This window comes from Neopsephotus bourkii, unplaced genomic scaffold (assembly GCF_033783945.1).
Source record: "Neopsephotus bourkii isolate Nb327-2 ecotype Australia unplaced genomic scaffold, CSIRO-AGI_Nbou_v1 NB_53, whole genome shotgun sequence".
In the NCBI taxonomy this organism is placed as follows: Eukaryota; Metazoa; Chordata; class Aves; order Psittaciformes; family Psittacidae; genus Neopsephotus; species Neopsephotus bourkii.
The window spans coordinates 14,347,632-14,361,027 of record NW_026900570.1 but is presented as its reverse complement, the minus strand read 5'-3'; the positions used below and the strand labels follow the sequence as shown (position 1 = coordinate 14,361,027).

The window sequence follows — 13,396 nt, the reverse complement described above, 5'->3', positions numbered from 1 at the left end:
CCTACTATTGGCTTTGACATTTTATAGACATCTTTAATAGTAAAATCCTACTCATTTATAGAACCGTAATTTATTCATTTTTATAGATTTATCCTTTTCCTTCCAATATCTGAAGGGAGCCTACAAGGACATCGGAGAGGGACACTTTATCAGGGACTGTAGTGATGGGACAAGGGGTAACGGGTTAAAACCTAAACAGGGAAAGTTTAGATCGGATATAAGGAAGAAATTCTTTACTGTAAGGGTGATGAGGCACTGGAATGGGTTGTCCAAGGAAGTTGTGAATGCTCCATCCCTGGCAGTATTCAAGGCCTGGTTGAACAGAACCTTGGGCAACATGGTTTAGCATGAGACACCCTTGCCCATGGAGGGGGGTTGGAACTTGATGATCTTAAGGTCCTTTCCAACACCAACAGTTCTATGAATCTGTGATTCTATGATCCTGCAACTTTACATCCAAACAAACTTTTCCATTATAAGAAAAACCACATAAGGAAGAAAATAACAAAATTAAACATCCTCTTCCAAAATAGGGATATTATTACGAGCCAGCAACACTATGAGGAAAGTGATGCTTACTACTTTCCAGCATCTTCAGTCTCAAACAAAAATATTCACCTTACAACCATGTAAGGCACTCATGCCTTCTGTTACCATTCAAAGCTTCCCATGTCTGCCAGCTACCCCAGCCTCTAATAATTCAGAGGTACAAGACCACTGGCATAGCATTTTAGACACAATAACATCTGCAGCTTGATTTTTACAGCAGGATTAAGCAGTAAGTAAGCATTTGAAGACTGGAGATATGCAGCATGAAACATTCTCATGTTCAAACGCCAGGCTATCTCTAATGTGTTCTTTCAGCAGCTAGTTCAGTCACTATGGCTCCATCGTAAATTTTCTGTGCCTTATATAAATAATACATATTTTCATTCAAAAATGTATTTTATTTTCCATTTACAAGTTTTATTTCCATGAAGTGCATGGTTCCAGTAAAAAGTAGTTCATTTTTATCATTTTATACTTAAAACACCCATGAAAAATTAAGTAGGATTTCAGTTTTTAGCCAAAAGCTGAATGTTTCCTGCTTAGAAATGGGAAAGCAATACTTTATAAGAAATGCTGCCTGGATTCCATACAGGCCACTCTCTCCTATAGGCCTGATTCCCCCTCTCAGACTACATCTTGCATTGCCAGACTTCTACACTACAGCACAATGGAGCAAGCAGATCCAAGAGGCTGTGGAACATCCCTTCATTTACGGTGTCACTATACACAGAGAAAAATAGAAGAGAAATACAAGACAACTTGGGCAATTCAGATTCCCAAGGATTAATAACTGCACAGAAAGAGCAAAGATGCAACGCTTTGATGGAAGCTTTTCCTGGAAGACATGTAAAAGCCACCCCAGGTTGGATACTGGCAGATGGATGAATAATGCCACTGTAAGTATAAAAACTTACAGTGAAACGCATTGCCATATTATGTTAACCACTTGTCTCATATAGCTCATATCACTGAAAACTAGAAAACAAAATCTGCAGGCATGATACCCGCCAGCCTAATCTTTTGTAGCTACAGCCAATTTTTCCCAAGTCCCACCTAAGCTGTAGCTTTGGCCAGAGAAACCACCGGGAGTACTACATACACTGCTCCCCATCTTCCTCCACTTTCAAACTAGGAGCTCCCCCATCACCACCCTTCTCACAGCCAGATGATGCCAATCAGCCAAATGGCTTAGCCACAGCTCCAGCACCACACAGGGAGACAGACTAGGGCTTTGCTTAGAGGCCATCAACTGGAACCAGCTCTTGCATGAAAGCAGGTGGTATCAGCACAGTGTAATACCTTGGGACAAGGAAGATACTTCCAGAAGGACTTCTTTTTTATTTCATCTCTTCTATTTCACCCTTCCTTCTTCTGTATAGAGAAGAAAAACAAATGCCAGTCTGGACACAGGGAGGGTCATAAGCCCTGTTTGGAAAGCAGTAATGGACAGATGGGGAAGGCAACAAGCCACTTCACAGTCAGAGCTCCCTGACAACTAAGGAAGACTGTAGCAGTGAACAGTGCATAATGCACACCTTAATGAGTAACAGTCTTTCAGACAGCAGCCCTGAGATACCCACGGATAAGTCATGTAGATGACAGAATCCCTCCCCCTAAAAAAAAAAGTCAACTGCCACACATGCAGTTCAAAAATTGTTACACACATGTTGAATGCCAAAAGGATTCCCATAAACTTTCATAGTACTATTTTTCACCATGGCTACAAACCACAATGTTGGTACTATGACAACAGCAATCACCTGCATTCTTTTTAATACGGAACGCACAGAATGAGAGTCAGCTCAAATGGGTTTTTTGTCCTCGTCCCCTTATGAACCATGTGAACAACACTGTGATGTGGTGTCACGGTAACAGTCCCTGGGGACCCCATTAGCAAGAGCATCAATGTCTTTGCAAACCCAGGCTATCAAGATAAACCTTTTCTCTACTCTGTAGCATAGGAAAATATACCTTGTCCCTATCATACACCAGCTTTTACTTCTGATCATTTGCAAAAGACATGGTTTCTTCCACAATTAGTATTCAAAAACTCACAGCTATTTCAACAATCAGTGCAAACCACTTAAGAACCAATGTATCTAAGATCATACTTATTTTGGAAGCAGTAGCTCCAAACTTCAAGCCAAAAAAGGTATCCTTAGCCTTAAACAAGCAGTGCTTTATTATGCTTGAAATTACCACGTAAACTGATTGTATCAATGAAAAGTATTTACACTTGACTATGAAAGGAAACACACATGACAAGTGAAATAAATCTGCTGAAATTTAAATCAGACTTCAAACTGATCATATTAACCATTTATCACAATGTATTATGATGATTAAAAAAAAGAATCATTTAGCAAAATTAAATTAGCAGATCATTCTACTATGGGTTGTCATTTTAACTGCAGCTGATTTATGAAACCACCCACACAGTATATCAAACCAGAAAGACATGGGTTTAGATATATCCCTTTTAATTTATGAAAATTCTTGTCTCAAACACATTAAAAAGACTAATGTTAAATTTAACTCCTATCTTCAGCATTCACATTTGTTTTAAGCTTACTGATAGTATATCTCCAGGATCATTAACAATACCACTATTAAAGATATTACATTACCTGAAAACTATTTAAGACCAGTACCACTGGATACTTTTGACTGAAATAGAAGGCTGAAACACAAATGATAAAATTATCAACTCTGGTTTTTAATCATAAGTTTAAGGCTATACCGTGTTTTGTTACAACATTCTGAACGAGTAACTGGACAGCAACAGCCTTTAATTCAAAAGGCTAACAGTGCTAGCATGGTACCCTGGTAATCCGTTGCTCAGTTTTCCTTTTCTCCAAGATGTCTTCAAAAAAACCGGAAATTGTTTAAAGAGGTTGATGTCATGTCAGCTATTTAATAGCATTGTCCAAACAATTTTTTGTTTGCTTAAGTCTTTGTTACTAGTCTAAGTCTACTTAGCAATATGTCTTACCACACTAATGCTATTAGGATTAATCCTGTATAAAGGTCTATACAAGAAGTTCCAGAACAAATCAGGATACACAGTATGGTGTCTCTGCTGTGGGTTACTGTATTGCCTGCTTCAGATGCACAGCTTGCTTAATAAATCAAACCACAACTCAATCTCTGGCTCCTTCCGAGGAACCTCTTACACTTTTGATATTTAGAAACAGTATCAGTAAAACCCCCATACATTCAGGAAAATATTTGAAAGTTTCCTAGCTTTTCCAGTGATGAAAGATACAAATTTGTAAGGGTTTTTTACCAAACAGCTGTAAGGTTTTCATCAGCTTTTCTGCACTTTCAACCAACAAAAAGAATAAAAACCATGTTCCAAGAGATAAGAGGATGAAGATTCAGTTTTCCCTCTTTTGAGAAAGGTCAAATTCGAATACTGAGATAAATTCAAGCCTGGATTGACATTAACTTGCTTATACCTCAGTCTGACTTATCCAACATTTACATTAACATTTACGATATGACTAAGAGGTATTAGCATGTGTGTACTTTCTAACTGTAATGTTAACTGTTCACAGTTACAGAATTATAACCCTTGTAAAAAGTCAGGATTATTGGTAAATTTCCCACAATATAAAATGTGTGATATTTTTTAACCAGAGAACAGCCACAAAATACACAAATCAGAATTATTCTCCTAAACAGAGGTTCAGCTCCATCACATCTGTTACTGAGGGCAAATCATGCCTGACAAATTTGGTGGCCTTCTACAATGGGGTTTTACAACAGTGGTGGATAATGGAAGAGTGACTGACATCATCTACCTGGACTGTGCAAAGCATTTTACACTGTCCTGCATGACATCCTCATCTCTAAACTGGACAGACATGGATTTGATGGATGTACCACTTAGTGGATACGGGATTGGCTGAACGGTCACACTCAGAGTTACAGTATATGGCTCGATATCTAAGTGGAGACAAGCAAAGAGTGGTGTTCCTCAGGGGTCAGTACTGGGACTGAGAGAGTTGGGCTTCTTCACCCAGGAAGAGAAGGCTCCAGGGAGACCTTAGAGCAGCCTTCCAGTACCTAAAGGAAACCTGAAGAGGGACTTTTTACAAGGACATGTAGCAATAAGACAGAACGAATGTTTTTCATGATCTTTTCATAATACCAATTACCATCACTGACTGCCACATTAGGCTATATCTGCTCTCTCCTAATTTTTGTTTATAGTAATTGTTCTTCTAATTAAAGCAACGTAAAAAAAAAGGGGGGGGAATATGATTATTTTCAGTTGCAGTAACAGAGTGGAAAAATTACAAAGAGCAAAATAAAATTAAACCAATCTTATAAGAACTACGAAAAACTGTAAAAGCTAGTTCTGCTTTTATAACTAGCTCTTCAGTGTAGTCAACGCAAAAGTTTCAAATTGAAATTAAATAGTGGGTAATGATGCAGCAGTTTGTATGCAACTCAAGCTCACGACTGATGGACAGGTAGGAAAGCTCCATCTCGAAACTGCGAGGGCCCAGTCTGTTAATCATGATCAGAGTCCACATCCAAACAGCACAAAAACAGAGAAAGATGGAAGATCTCCAGTTAACTCTAGTATAAAAGACGTGAGATGAAATAATTTACCCAGGAAAAAGGTGACAAGATATTAAGCTGTGCTGAGTCAGGGAGTGTTTAAACTGGCACCTTACCACCACGTTTGAAGAGGCATGGGACTGCTTGCCTCTCCCTACCTTGAAACCATGCCATTCACAGAAAGACATGCATGACAGCAGAGAAAGAAGCAGCAGGAGGGAAATCTTGCCCACAGCTGACTTGCTTTGAAATTTTTGATCAGTTGCACTCTGATCCCAGAGGTATTCCTCTATTTTGGTTTGAACCTTCTGTGCAAGGTCACTTAATAAAGGCTTCTGGAGGAGAAATAATGTAACTAGCAGACAATACTGCTTCAGTACTGCAGTACTCCGGCAATGAAGTGGACAAGGAAGATTTTGCAATTCTCCACAAACAGCTCTGAATATGGCACTCTCTTTGGCTACTGGTAACTAGCCAGCTGTTTGAAGAATAGATACTCTAGCTGCAATTAGCTTGCTTTGTCTTCTGTTGTCCAAGGGACTTACATTTTCAGATACTTAATTTGTGTGTCTGTACCTCTTATTTGAAGTAAAAGGGAAAGTTGATCCTGTATGCCAGCTAAATACAGGTTCCTGTTCACAAGAAATCTCCCCTAATGAGATGAGTTTGTAGTGGTTTGGTGGAGAATTAGCTAACATTAAGCCCCATGAAAATATAAATAAACAAATAAATAAATGTTATAAGCAAGGATATTGCACTTGCTTGTTGGGGTATGGCATAACATCCTCGTTCCTGGAATAAATGAAAGGCCACATATCATCATACAACCAGCCACGTGGTGTACATCACTGTGCTACAGGACTTGCACTGACACCTGTCTACAGAGACCCATACCTTGGGCTCCCTTCAAAAGCTAAGGTTAGAGACCACATTAATATTGAACTAAACACATTAATATTAGAATTAAACTTGGCTAGGGATGTTAAGGATAACAGGAAGGGATTCTACAGATACGTAGCAAATAAACACACTAGGGACAACACAGGCCCCCTCAGGAAGCTCTCAGGAGAACTAGCTACACAGGATTTGGAGAAGGCTGAGGTTCTGAATGACTTCTTTGCCTTAGTGTTCACTGGCAAAGGCTCTGACCATAGCACCCAAGTCTTGGAAGACAGATGCAGGGACTGTGAGAATGAAGACCTTGGGCCCACTGTAGGAGAGGATCTGGTTCGAGACCATCTTAAGAACCTGAGCATATACAAGTCCATGGGACCTGATGAAATCCATTTGCGGGTCCTGAAGGAGCTGGCGAATGAAGTTGCTAAGCCACTGGCCATCACATTTAAAAAATTATGGCAGTCAGGTGAAGTTTCTGATGACCGGAAAAAGGGAAATATAACCCCCATTTTCAAGAAGGGGAAAATGGATGACCCATGGAATTACAGACCAGTCAGTCTCACCTCTGTGTCTGGCAAAATCTTGGAGCAGGTTCTCCTGGAAGGCATGCTAAGGCACACGAAAAACAACAAGGTGCTTGGTGACAGCCAGCATGGCTTCAATAAGAGAAATCCTGCCTGACCAATTTGGTGGCCTTCTAAGATGGGGCTACAGAACTGATGGACAGGGTAGAGCAGTTGATGTCATCTACCTGGACTTGTGTAAAGTGTTTGACACTGTCCCACACGACATCCTTGTCTCTAAACTGGAGAGACATCAATTTGGTGGGTGGACCACTCGGTGGATAAAGAACTGGCTGGATGGATGCACGCAAAGAGTTGTGGTCAATGGCTCAATGTCCAGCTGGAGACCAGTAACGAGTGGTGTCCCTCAGGGATTGGTGTGGGGGCCGGTCTTGTTTAACATCTTTGTCGCTGACATGGACAGTGGGATTGAGTGCACCCTCAGCAAGTTTGCCAATGACACCAAGCTGTGTGGTCCTGTTGACACGCTGGAGGGAAGGAATGCCATCCAGAGGAACCCTGACAAGCTTGTGCCAACCTGATGAAGTTTAACCATGCCAAGTGCAAGGTCCTACACCTGGGTCGCAGCAATCCCAGGCACAGCTACAGGTTGGGCAGAGAAGAGATTCAGAGCAGCCCTGGGGAAAAGGACTTGAGGGTGCTGGTCGATGAGAAAATGAACATGAGCCGGCTTCAGTGTGTGCTTGAAGTCCAGAAAGCCAACTGTATCCTGGGCTGCATCAAAAGGAGCGTGACCAGCAGGTCGAAGGAGGTGATCCTGCCCCTTTACTCTGCTCTTGTGAGACCTCACCTGGAGTATTGTGTGCAGTTCTGGTGTCCTCAACATAAAAAGGACATGGAACTGTTGGAACAAGTCCAGAGAAGGGTCACGAGGATGATGAGGGGACTGGAGCACCTCCCATATGAAGACAGGCTGGGAAAGTTGGGGCTGTTTAGCCTGGAGAAGGCTGCTTGGAGACTTCATAGCAGCCTTCCAGTATCTGAAGGGGGCCATAGGGATGCTGGGGAGGGACACTTCATTAGGGACTGTAGTGATAGGACAAGGGGTAACGGGTTAAAACTTAAACAGGGGAAGTTTAGATTGGACATAAGGAGGAAATTCTTTCCTGTAAGGGTGGTGAGGCACTGGAATAGGTTGCCCAGGGAGGTTGTGAATGCTCCATACCTGGCAGTGTTTAAGGCCAGGTTCAATGAAGCCTTCAGTGAGATGGTTTGGTGTGAGGTGTCCCTGCCTATGGCAGGGGGGTTGGAACTTGATGATCTGAAGGTCCTTTCCAACCCTAACTAGTCTGTGATTCTATGGTTGTATTGGGCCCCAAGACATGTTAGTGCCTTACTGTCTTCTGCTAGAAGCTCAAAAAATGAGCCATTTACTGAAAAATAGCAAGGCAGAAAATTATGTTTGCATTTTTAGAGAAAACAGTGTGAAAAACTGAATAACCTATACTAATATCAAATTTCATTACTCTTGCCATTTGAAAATCCATAAAGAAATTCTACTCTATCAAAATAGTGGAGTGGTTAGCTCTTCAAATGTATATGATGAAGAACACCTGAAATCACAGAGAAGTGGACTACATAATAATCCCGTGATCACTGGCAGAAAGGGAAATATGGAAAACAAGTCTAGATGGAAGACCTGGAACCTACATTAGACTATTTTAGAATTTTAAAAGCCATCTTATTTTGAAAAAGAAGTAAAATCTTGTAAATTTCTAATATTTTCACATAAGCATTAACATTCCTCAAGCGGTCAGTATTGGCTAAGTTTTAGAGAAAAAGTGTAGAGGTAACAATATTAAATTACTTCGTACATGTAATACCACTATGACCAAGAAACCTACTCCAAATACGTTTTCAGGTATCACCCAGGAGATAAATGGGTTGCCTTAATCTGCAAAGCTCCCATTGTGAGATTTTGATTGCCAACTCCCTTGAAAACCACCCTAAGCAGGACTGATAAAGACAGGGCAAATGCTGCCAGACCACCACCAGCACTGTACCACTTGGGCAGCTGGGTACACACTCTAACCGACAAGGATTGCAGTCTTCCCACTTCCTCCCAAAAATTGCCTCAGAAGGAAAAATCCTCCAGTTCTTAGATGACATTCGTATTTTCCCATATTTTTTTAACTCTATTTTGCAATTTCATATTTATTACACATAAAAGATTTATTCTAAGGATATGTGCGAGTCTTGCTTCTTGAGAAATTCAACTCAAAATCTTTTTATTTTGAAGTCTTGAAAAAATACAGCAGAAGGGGTCACAGTTCATATTTAAGAAACTTACCATATAATTAAAAGAATTGTTATGATACTGATCATAGCCAAGTGACATCCAGATTCAGTATAAAGATCAAAAAGAGTAACAGCCAAGCACCATGAATGTAAAAAGTACTGCCAGACTTTTCAGTGGAGCCAGGCACTCACCCTTTCAATAATTTACCTCTTCCTCAGCTATGGGATGCCAATGCCTAGGGAAAGAAAATGAATCAGTAGCACACTGAGAAGTACAGGTTTAGCCCAGAGCTGTGCAGAAAGCCATCAGCAGCACACTAATTGGTATTGACAACAGATCAAAAAGTGAAAGCCACTGCTGGAGGAGGAACCATAGAGGATACACAGAAAGTTCAGGGAGACTTGGAAGGCAGAGGCAAATGTAGCAAAACAAAGCAGTAAATAAAAATCTGACTGCAACAGGAAAATCTGTGGAAGAGCACAGGAAATCAGTCAAGAAGGCGGAAGATGCTCACATAATTTACCATTTGCCATTGCTAGACTGCTCCCAGGATATCACCCAGTGAGTTCAGCCCGAGCTCACCTGGGTTTGTACTTTACCTAGACATGGAAAACCCCATAGATGTTTAAGAAAACTTTGCTTTTAAACATTTTTAAGCAATCGTCAATGGAACCACAAATGCCGATGCCTCAGTATTTCCAAATTCTTTTCTTCCAGATGGTGCGATTATTTCTTTCAATATATCAAGGAAATAAAACTCCATGAATATAAGCCACAAAAAAACATAGACTGAAGTTGAGATTCTCACTAACTTTACTTCTGATTTACATCAGCAGATCTAGCAGAGTAAAAAAAAAAAACCACATAGGATAACCAAAGTTGCTGCAGCCTACGATTTTTTTATCCCTTCAGTATCTTGCTGTCCTCTTTTAGGAATATCAGCAAGAAAGCACAGAGTTACACCATAAAAGCAATATATTTTGCCCAGGCTTGGTCCTTTAGAGGCTTAGGCCGCCTACTCCAGCATAGTCCTGGCATGCTACATAAAGATGTACACATGATAGACGTTTATGAAACCTCTACAGTGCGGTTTTTTGTGCAAGTTCGAGGTTTGACAGGGGTATAATTCATGCATATAGCAGTGGCAGCTTTTCTTACCACTTTCCTAAATTTTCCTGTTAATCATGGATGGGTACCTCAAGCAGCACGACACTGGATTATGCAAGTAGTTTCTAAGTTCTGCTCTTACTTATAAGTAATGATAAATGTGATCTTTTCCACCCCCACTTTCCCTCCCCCTTCCCAAATTCTGTTATATTTTCAAGTAATAAGAACTTTTATGGAGAAAAAAAGAAAAAGAAATGAAAAATTACTCATGTAAATGCTATCTCTGCTTATCACGAGCCAGTATTTCCTTACATGTCTAACTCCAGGGATTCCCATCTTGCATGACTACCAAATCTTGATGGGTTTTCAGGCGAAAGTTATATAGTTTCCTTTCTTCCAAATACTGTGATTCCATCACAGAATGAAAACCATTAACACTGTAATACTTTACATCAAGATTTCCAAATTAATCCTTTTTTGGTTGGTTGGTTGGTTGGTTTTTAGGGGCTAACTTTTACAAGAACAGGAAGCTAATGTTGGGGTTTTTTGACCCTCATTGGCTGGCATTCTCTTCTGGGAATGGTAGATACAGTCTTCCATCTCCTTAACCTGAAGTTAAGAATAAATCAATAATTCCCTTGTGTGTAATCCCCACTTCATTGTGCACTGCAATTTTTCAGAAACCCCAAATAATCCAGAACTCCATGTGAAGGACAGAATGACTCATTCTCACAGTTTCCATATACTTATACAAATGTTCATTGTTTGATTTCACATGCATGGTAATGATACAATGCATTTAAAAGTTATCAGACTATGCAATTTACTCATATAAACAACAGATAAAACAGCAGAGATTACAATAATTATGGCATACTTTTCAGAGACAGCTATAGGTACCTACACCCTCCTATTCACAACTCCTGGACTTTCTGAAATGCTGCCATCTTTGTTCTGTTTCCAGGATAAAAATTGAAAATAGGATTCAAAACCCTCTTTCTATTAGTGGCGTAAATGAGAAGAAATAAATACATACATTTAATATTTAAGCAGTCAAATTTTGTGATGGCTGCTAGTTTCTTGTCACTATTATGCCTTAATAGCAAATTTCCCACTACTAAGAGTTCTCATACACAAATCGCTTAGCTTTTTTCTCCTCAAAGCCAACAATTGTGAAGCAAGGTAAATGAGGAAAACACAGCTGCAAATGCTCATAATGATGAAGGTGATGGTATGATGGTGGAAACTTTCCAGTGGCCAACACAGCAGCTGGACAGATAAACACAGACTCTCTCAGTGCCTTCCTGGGGTTTTTTTTTTCTGTTATTGCTCTCTTCTCGAATCTCTACCCATAAAATTCTGCCTATTCTTTCTTGGCTGAAAGCGTTGGGAAGGAAGCAACAAATGAACAAAGACTCTTACATGCCAGAAAAAGGTACTGTTTCCAACAATAATTCTTGCAAACTGGGCCAGCAGTACAGCTAAGCATGTGTACAATTCTCTGTGTGTGGTGCTGCATACAACAATAACCTTGCGTATGTCCCACCACAGGTCACTCCACCAACAGCCTGATAACAGTTGGAGGCAGAAAGAGACATACCATGGTGGCATACTGATCACTACCAGAGAAGAAGGCTCAGCCATCTGCCTCCTGCTACTTGCATGAGAATACAAGCTGCAGTTTAAAACACCCTTTTTTCGTTAGATAGCCTTAGCCCTCTGCTCACCTCCTGCGTGGGGCAACACAGCTTCTCTTTCTTTACACAGGAGGATTTCTGGGGCCTTATTATTAGGAACACAGCTAGCAGATTGAGAGAAGCAATTATTCTCCTCTGCCAAGCAGTTCTTACCACATCTACAATACTTCATCCAGCACTGGTCTTCCAACACCAGAAAGATCAATCAACTGGAGCAAGATAAACGATGCCTCCAAGATGGTCAGGTGGCTGGAGCACTTGCCAAATGAGAACAGGATATGGGAACAGGCTTGTTCAGCCTGAAGAATAAATGGTTTTGAAGGGATGTAACAGCAGCCTTCCAACACTTGCAAGGAGCTGGAAAACTCCTTCAAGGAGTATCAAGAATAGGGACCAAGATCTTCACAGTGATTGGGAACACAATAGGCAATGGGCATAAATTGAAACAAGAGAGGTTCAGACTAGATATAAGAAGAAACTCTTCCACCATGAGTACAGTCAAAGTAGTGGAAAAGATTAAACAAAGAGGTTACACAGACTCCATCATCGGATACTTTCAAGACTTGACTGGTCACAGCTGATTCTACTTTGAACAGGACCTCCCAAGGTCCCTTCAGTCTGAATTATCATACAATCCTATGATACCTGCCACTCACATTTGTAAGGCTCTGTACGTTGAACATACGTGGCTCTTATGTTGTGGATAGTGGGGTGCATACCTAGCCGAAGTTTAGACACTTGGTAAAATCTGAGTCTTATTTCCCTCTTGAACTAAGTGGAGAAAGTGCACCTGCTAGCATGGTACCCCAGAACACTGGAAAAGGAAGTATCTATCAGAACAGGAACTGTACTGTGCCTGTGCAGTAGCCCTCAGCAGGGTTTTCCCCAAGTTTCAAAGATGAGCATTCACCAGGCAAGATGAACCAGTCAGAAGTCAGAATGTGCCAACACCCCAACTGTCTTGTGACTTCGTTTGTGAGGTGAGGAGTGAGAATTTATGCATGTATATATTATACATGAAGCATATACATAAGCAAGTGTTTCAACCCTACCACGCAGAGGTTGAACAGATAGATTATGTGAAAATGAAAAGCAAGTTCAGTGAACGTGCTGTAGAGTACCGGTGCATTCATGTGCCAGCTCAGCAGCCCTCAGCAAGAATCTTGGAAGTACTTGGAGATGGTCTGGTAAAAATTTGGACTGAGAACAGAACAGGGCACACAGGAGAAAACTACAAGGTCCTTTACAAAGTAATGGCCATTTCTCCTGTTTTCCCACCCTACAATAACTAAGTATTCTCACATGTCACTATTACCCTGGTAATGAATAACCTACCCTGTCCTTACTCACAGCACATTCCTTTCCTAACAGCGCTGCTGTGTTATAAACATGCACACACATCTGCTACAAAATTCTCCACTGAGATCCCCACCAGTCCAAAAGCACTCAAGCCACAACTGCCTTTGAAGGAAGCAAAGGTGACCCAGGCTAAACAGCTGCTGGTCCTGATGCACAAAAGCAGCAGGGGCTGTCACTGGCACAGAAAGGAATTGAACAACTGGGTCAGCAAATGAAAGTGGACTGTCTGCTGTATGTGACCACAATGCAGTCCCAGATAGCTCCAAGAAACACTTCAGTAGGGGTACAGTATAGCTTCCTACAGCTTTGCATCCCACTAACAAATAAACTTGGCTTAAGAAAAGGAAGGCCTGTTAAGACTTCTCACTGCAGTCTGTCTTGTAGATAACTGCCTG

At 40.8% G+C, this 13,396-nt stretch overlaps 1 protein-coding gene across 2 annotated transcripts in view; it reads right to left on the bottom strand.

The window, feature by feature from the left end:
- NEBL (nebulette) overlaps positions 1 to 13,396 on the bottom strand; it is a 253,557-nt gene that overhangs the window by 179,555 nt on the left and 60,606 nt on the right. The window lies entirely within an intron of this gene.